Here is a 7923-nt window from a genome sequence, read left to right as displayed (position 1 = left end):
AAGTAAATAAATAAATAAATAAATAAATAAATAAAATCGCTGACGATTTATAGAATGGATAGATCTTATAATATATTATTCATTTATTTGTTTATTTAGCTACTTATTATGTATTCATTTATTTATCCATATTCATAAATTTATTGATTTATTTGTTACTCAATAACATAGCCTATTTAGTTACCGAATTTATTTCTTTTAATATATTTTTTTCTTTCTTCCTTTATTGCTTTATTAATTTGTTTGTTCGTTTTTAATTTCTTCGTTCTTTCTTACTTTTATTTATTTATTTATTTATCTATTTATCTGGTAGAGATGAGATCATCAGGTCTTCTCTTCCTCTCTACTAGAGGATTACAACTACAATAATTAGAAAACAATGAAAATTAAAATTACAATTAATATTAAATATACACTTCCAATAAAATCAAGCTAATAAAATATTACCTGATTAATAAAGACACGACTATTTACTGTAGAATTTAAGAACAAAGAAAGTATTAATTACTGAAATAGAAGTTACTCTAAACATAGAATAATTTTATTATTATCTACGTATGAAATTACTGAAGTATATTATGTTACAATAAGAGAACTATTTACAAAGAGAACAGAACTAGTACCGGTACTGCATTTACTGTAAAGTGCAAAATGCAAGATGCCCAATGAAAGGAACAGTTTCTTTCTGTACACACTGCGAACGTGCCAAATGCTTAGTATGTGGATATTCTGTTATAGTAAAAATATATAAGCTATATATAACGTTCAGCAACACCGTAACATGCTGATAAATATAATAGTACCGTTTGAGATGAGCGTATGCAACTAATAGCAAGTTTAAAGCAATCCGTCTTGAATGATGTAAGTTGTTTTAGGAAAGTAAATTATTGTTTCAGACATTTCCCTGCTTATTCAAAAACACAAATAAAACATGTAAACATAAAAAAACATAATAGCATTTTATTGTGCAGATAATGTAAGTATATTTTAAAAAACAACTTTTTAATTTGAGATGACAAATTGAAATGAAGTAATTAAACATTATTGTCCAAAATATAAAATACAGTGCATAATGTACTTACCAGTATTACGATTACAGTCATAAGCAGCAAAGGTAGGAGCTTGAAATACGCCATTATTTGCGTTCGAAACGTTCTTGCGGGAGAAACTTCCTGTAAGAATGATATACATAATAGTTATAAAATCTTAGTAGGTTTCTGAAGCCAAGCATTTTATTATTATGAATTTGGTATTCCTTAGAAACTAGTTCGATTAATTAAAATGTGTCTCAGTGAAACGTAAAGCAGAGTTCGTATAGGTCAGTTTCTGTCAGATGCGTTTCCGATTCACTGTGGTCTAAAGCAAGGAGATGACTATCACCTTTACTTTTTAACTTGCTTTACAGTATGCCATTAGGAAAGTCCAGGATAACAGAGAGGGCTTGGAATTGAACGGGTTACATCAGCTGCTTGTCTATGCGGATGACGTGAATATGTTAGGAGAAAATCCACAAACGATTAGGGAAAACGCGGGAATTTTACTGGCACCAAGTAAAGAGATAGGTTTGGAAGTAAATCCCGAAAATACTAAGTATATGATTATGTCTCGTGATGAGAATATTGTGCGAGGTGGAAATATAAAAATTGGAAATTTATCTTTTGAAAAGTTGGCGAAGTTCAAATATCTGGGAGCAACAGTAACAAATATAAATTATACTCGGGAGGAAATTAAACACAGAATAAAAATGGGAAATGCCTGTTATTATTCGGTTGAGAAGCTTTTATCATCCAGTCTGATGTCAAAAAATCTGAAAGTTAGATTTATAAAACAGTTACATTACCGGTTGTTCTTTATGGTTGTGAAACTTGGACTCTCACTTTGAGAGAGGAGCATAGGTTAAGGGTGTTTGAGAATAAGGTTCTTAGTAAAATATTTGGGGTTAAGTGGGATGAAGTTACAGAAGAATGGAGAAAGTTACACAACAAAGAACTGCACGCATTGTATTCTTCACCTGACATAATTAGGCAGGGCATGTAGCACGTATGGGCAAATCCAGAAATGCATATAGAGTGGAAGGCCGGAGGGAAAAAGACCTTTGGGAAGGCCGAGACGTAGATGGGAAGATAATATTAAAATGGATTTGAGGGAGGTGGAATATGATGATAGAGAATGGATTAATCTTGCTCAGGATAGTGACCAATGGCGGGCTTATGTGAGGGCGGCAATGATCCTCCGGGTTCCTTAAAAGCCAGTAAGTAAGTAAGTAAGTTAGTAAGTAATAAGTAATAAGTAACTAAGTAAGACTCTTCTTAGTTTTTCTGGTCTTAATTTACTTATATTCATCTCGAGTTTATACACTTCGCAGGAAAATTATAAGCAATTCTCGTGGGACATCAACGTCTATTATCTAGCATGACTCCCGCTCTTACAGTTAAATTAAATGACACAATAATCCCTTTTGCTTTTGTGTTAAAAAATCTTTGGAGATTACTTCGATAGACATTCAAACTGGAACAACCAAGTAACTCAATATGAAAATAGTGCTTTCCATACTACATTATATAACAGCATTCCAAAATTTCTCCCGCTATAACTAAAAAAATTACTAGAGGAAATGCTAGTAATGCCCCACTTTTTTATTGTGGTTTTCTACTGAATGAACTCAATGTCAACCAGTCGCATAGATTGCAACGTGTATATAATTATTTTGTTCGCTTCGTCTGCGATGTCTGTCGCGCTGACCACATTATCCTATCCTTCAAAAATCAAACTGGCTACGGCTTAACGAATGTAGAAATTTTCATTCCTTTGTCCTCCTTTTCCAAGTCCTTCACACCTCTACACCTACTTACTGTACCTTGCTTCCCACTTCATTTACCTATCATCGTAACACAATCTCTTCACACGCACGCAAAATAGCCGCTTACTAGCCATACCAACACATAATCGTATTCGTCATCACCAGGCTTCGAGACTTTGGACCCGATACAATAAGTTTACTGTGCTTGTACTATAGGTTGTTGGCTCGCTGCAGGTAGTGAAAGGTAGAGATGTGTTGAGGTAACAACGTTGCTATTTAGAATAGAGTACGGTAGTATGGGGGAAACGCACACATATGGACATTCTGAAAGTAATTATACATTACACAATGACAATATCAAAAGAATGTGAAAATCATTTATTCTTCTGTCTTTTATAAGCATTTGTGTTTAATTATACACAGCGTTAATGGTGGAAATAAGCAAGTAGCAATTTAAATTTCTTAATCTATCCTATTGGTCGTGTTTAGGAAGTGCAGTTACAGTGCCGAACTTAAATGTACTACAAGATACATTTTCAGTGTCTCAAATGTAAATCTTTTTCAGTTGTCTACCAAACACAGTTTGTACTGTGAAAAGCTGCGCTCTACGTCGCATGACGTGATAGGAGCAAAACGAAAAAATCTAACATCATTGCAGTCTCTAAGAGACAGTCCTTCTTTCTCGTGTGACTCTATGTCCACTAATTTGCTGTTTATACTACACAATGATCCATATCCGTTATTTTTACATAAAATTGACTTCCACTTCTGTTTTACACGTCCAGTAACCGGTGTACTTGGTGTCTCATTAATTCTCTGTGTCATTTTCTGAATTAATTTGAGGGATTCCGGCATCTCTTGCTCTGACTTTTCTAACCGTGTAATAGTTTCAGACACAGTTTGAAAATAGGTTTGTATGAAAACCAAATGATTCATCAGAACCTTAAAATCCAAGCGTTTTCCTTTGCGTATTTGTTGTTATTCATTCTACAGTACCCCACCCACTGCACGCTTTCCCACTATACTCAGTACGCCGTTATGCGGATTTCCCACTGAACTGCTCTATTGAGTCCGAAGTCTCGAAGACTAGTCATCACACACAATCTCGCTATCGCGCTTGTGGAATACCCTACCCTGTGACATCAGAGAATGACGGAATTTAGCAGTATTCAAAAATAAACTTATTCAACATTTTGTTACTGCGTAGAGTCCAATGCAGTAAACTGTTTTGTTTGTCTTGATATTTGCACAGTCAGTTACTTATTTGTAGATTTTTAATCATTTTACTTAATCATTGCTATATAGGCAGTCAATAAATTGTATTAGTAATTTTTGTTCCCATTGTGATCTATCTTTCTACCTGTGTAGACCTATTTTTTTCATTCGTCTCTTTTTGCACTTGTGCTTTTTATACTTGTATTTATAATTTTATTTTTATTTCTTATATGCTTATTCAAGCCATAGCACTATGCGGCAAAGTGGCAACATCTTGGCAGAGAGCAGCTCTTTACTGAGATTCACCGAGTTCGTGGACCTCTTACATCTGTAACACGAGTAGTGTGTGTCAGTAACGATGTTGATGGACTGCTGAAATTTCAAACTCAATCTTATATTTACGATAACCGTGCATTTAATCACGAAACGTAATGTACGTTTTCTAGTCAGTTACGTGTACTCTGTTATCCCCTTCAATCTGCAAGATTATTACACTTCCACCATGTATATACATATATTATTCTTTTCAGTTTCATGAACAAACTGTGAAATATCACTTACAAAGTTTGTCTAAGCTGCCTTTAAATTCGGAACAGGACATAAGCGCAAGGTGGAAAAAAATTGCGTCCGTCAACAAGTGCAAATAAAATCGCACTTATGAGCTCAAGTCGCGCACTCTGAAATTCACGATTATGGGCTGATGATTTCTCTGTTAATAGTATTGGAATAAAATGTAGCACTATAGATAAAGACATTGGAAAGTACTATGGATTTTCCATATCGAGTATTTCAGTATTTTAAAATATCTATATGTAAGAAGCTTATACCTAAAGTGTGTTACTACCAAGTCGTGTGTTTGTGTCGTGATAGGGAGTGTAGATTCATTCTGTGGCCTATTCAACACAGCTACTACTCATCAAAAGCAAGCCAATTTCCTGATGTCTTACTAAGCACGAGAGTTTTACAAAAAATGCTGTCGCACAGATACTTTACAAGTACCAGAAAGGATGCCGTACGCGTGGTCAGAGGACGAGCGACCTGGATCATAAGAGAACGACTAGTTGAGGTAATAAAATTAGTTTTGTTTCGTTGTATGTCTGATAATACGCAATGTCTCCTTTCTGTGATTTATAAAGTATCTGTGAGACAAAACTTTTTTCTAAGGCTGTACATTCAAACAAATATTTGCATATTCCCACCCGAGTTGTGGGTTGAATCAAAACTACTCGCACATAAAATGCAATAGTCATACCATAAGCATATGAAAGGAATGCATTTATCGGATCCTTCTGTACATGTACTTAAAAACTTATTAAATGAATAGGCTGAAATTTACTTGAAGGTGAAATTACAATGATCACCAGTCATAAGAATAGAACAAAAAGCAAATGAACAATTCGTCATTAAAGCCCGGAATGATTGTATAAATAAACATATAACCATACATTAGTTCCTAAAAACGACGAGCCTCTAGTTTCAACACAGTAAGGTGTAGACGCTGCCACACATCTCACAGTGGTGCCCTGTTTTTCTTATAACTTTATCTGTTCGCGCTCATGGTTTTCATATTATACCTAACATTTCGCTATTGAGTTAATTCCCAATATACTAGGCCAATTTAAGAGTTTAGTGTATTAGGTTAAGAAATATTTGAAAGGATTTCAATTTTGGCCTTCAAATGAGCAGTAATTTTATCTAAGAAAAGTAAATTTTCGTTCTGCGCAGGACTTTTAAAACGTAATGCACTCTGACAACGCTATAAATGTTATTACCTGACTAGAGGGAGATATAGGCTATATGTAGGCCCAGATACTCTGCACAGCTCGCGTACGGGTGAGACGAGAAACGTAAACATAATACACACAATTTTATTGCTTTTAAAGTCGGCACGGGAAATTAGACACATTGTAGGGGAGAGTCGGGTAGTATCGGACATCGGGTAGTATCGTACAGTCACAGTCTACTATATACAGTCGCGAACATCAATATGTAGTAAAAATGCAAACATGGGTAGTTGCCCACCACTAGGATCGCTACTATCGCCTCATCATCGCAGATCTCTCTCCTAGTAGACGACAAAATATGTTTAACTTTCGTTATGTTCTTTTGGAAAAATTAACACCTTCTTTCCATTATTGAAATATTAAATGCATAAAGTTAATTTATTATTTTAATGACGTATATTAAATTCCACCATAAACTCCAAGATACCTGCAAGAAATAGGTTAATATTATTTTTGTTTGTGCAAAACGATCTGAAATTTACTATAATCGCTTCACTCATTCAAGATTATAGCGATAATTAACTATGAAACCAATAAATATTAATTTTCATTTCCCTTTACAACAATAATAATGGAAATATGAATTAATGGAGTAACTTACGTGTAACGGTACTTGTAGTGTAGGGTTACATAGTTAACAAAGTGGGATGAGGTTAAGCAATAATAATCACACCAGAATTGGAAATAAAACGTGATCAATAAATTTTATTGTAACAGACTTTTCTACGTCTCTAGTAAAGTAACAAATACAAATAACAACAAAATTAACAGCTATAATTAAAAACATATCGTTTGAAATAAAAAAGTAGGCCTAAGCAATAATAATCCCACCAGAATTGAAAATAAAACTTGATCAATAAATTTCATTAAAACAAACTTAATTTTACTACGTCTCTAGTAAAATATTATTATTCCAATTATTGTATTTTAGCCATTAACATTTTCATTACAACCAATAACGAACATTTCATAAGCATCAATGTGAAATACACAACGAGCTAGAACTCGATGGAAATACGACACAGTCCAAAGTCGACCGTGGACAGTCTATTGTTTCTAGTTGCTAACTGCTTGGAGCGCTTTATCACGAGATTTGCAAAAAATCACCTCAAGCGTCGCGACTGTATATAGTAGACTGTGGTACAGTGCGTTTCTTTCATCTACCACCATATGGTAGTACCTGAATGACATGGTTACATTTCTCTAGGCGACATCACAGAAACGTAACCATGTCAATCAGGTACTATCATCGTGTGGTAGATGAAAGAAACTCACTGTCCGATATTACCCGATGTCCGATACTACCCGACTCTCCCCTATGTAAGTTTACCGATTGTTAGTTTAAAAATAAATTAAGAAAGACATAATTCTAATTGCCTGAAGAATGTCCTTGCAGTACAGCACACGAAGTATTTTCAAATTATTAGGTAGATTTGTATAACGTAAAAAAAGCTCTTTCATTGCCTGTCATCACAGAATATTTAATTAAAATAAATCGAAGGAGTTTAAAAATGATATTTATAATTTTGTTCGCTTAATGTAAAATAAGCAAATGGTAATTTTATTTTTGCCTGTAAAGTTTTAAATGTTTCATGTACATTACTAAAGGAAACATCCACCAGTATAAATTATAATACTTACGGCTAACTCTGCCTGTATAGCTCGAAGTTCCTGTTCCGTTAAACAACTCTCTACTTTAGTTTTGCAAATAGCGCCAATATATAAAAACCAAGATGAAATTACTAAACAAGCTCTCTTTAGCGCTAATAATTTATTTGCAGTGTCTTAAGATTCAAATGTCCTCGTAATCCTTTTCAAATACAAGAATTGTATTTCATATTAGCACTTAATTTATTTCTAAGTGCACGTTAAAGATACAACTTACCTATATTGAAGTCTTAATTCAGATGAAGGCTTATGGTTTTTGACACAAATTATGTGTTCGCCTTTGAATTTATAGCTACTGGATGCACTCTTTCACCATAATATGTGGAACTTGTGTAATAAAGAGATAATCTACTATTTTAAAGATTGTACACATTCACTTCCATTGCTTAACACTTTCTTTCAACATAATGGAATATTTATGACATTCACCTTGATTTTTTCTTTCTGTATTGAGTA

Source organism: Periplaneta americana, chromosome 13 (genome assembly GCF_040183065.1).
Source record: "Periplaneta americana isolate PAMFEO1 chromosome 13, P.americana_PAMFEO1_priV1, whole genome shotgun sequence".
Taxonomy (NCBI): domain Eukaryota; kingdom Metazoa; phylum Arthropoda; class Insecta; order Blattodea; family Blattidae; genus Periplaneta; species Periplaneta americana.
The sequence above is the reverse complement of the archived record's forward strand: the minus strand, read 5'-3'. Positions refer to the sequence as shown.